The 444-nt window shown below is 25.2% G+C and overlaps 1 protein-coding gene across 1 annotated transcript in view; it reads left to right on the forward strand.

The window, feature by feature from the left end:
* LOC107644701 overlaps window positions 1–444 on the forward strand; it is a 6046-nt gene that overhangs the window by 1223 nt on the left and 4379 nt on the right. The gene's annotated exons all lie outside the window — the stretch shown is intronic.

Consider the following 444-nt stretch of genomic DNA (forward strand, 5'->3'; position numbering starts at 1 on the left):
TTATGTAATTATTTTTCATTATTATGAAACATATATGAATTCTTCTTCATCGTTTGGTAGCTAGAATCTTTATGCCTAATCCAGTTATTTATAATTTATAATTTATAATAAGCACCTAATATACTAACCTGCGGAAATTAAACTGGATTAGAAAATGTAAAGGTGGGTCAGGTTTCATGATCTGTTTCATTTGCAATTTAATTAAAGGTGGGTCAGGTTTCATGATCTGTTTCATTTGCAATTTAATCTCTATTTTATAGATTTTCAAGCACTTTATGATCTTTTTTCCAGGTGGTTTTAACTTCTAAATTAGTGTTATGTATGAAGTTTTTATTTTCACTTTCTAGTTCTCCTAATTTCCAAATGAGAAAGAAAATTAATATTTTTAGTCAAATTAAAAAATTAATGCATTTGACCATGATTTAATTTAACTATAAACTTAAA

Source organism: Arachis ipaensis, chromosome B05 (genome assembly GCF_000816755.2).
Source record: "Arachis ipaensis cultivar K30076 chromosome B05, Araip1.1, whole genome shotgun sequence".
NCBI classification, from domain to species: domain Eukaryota; kingdom Viridiplantae; phylum Streptophyta; class Magnoliopsida; order Fabales; family Fabaceae; genus Arachis; species Arachis ipaensis.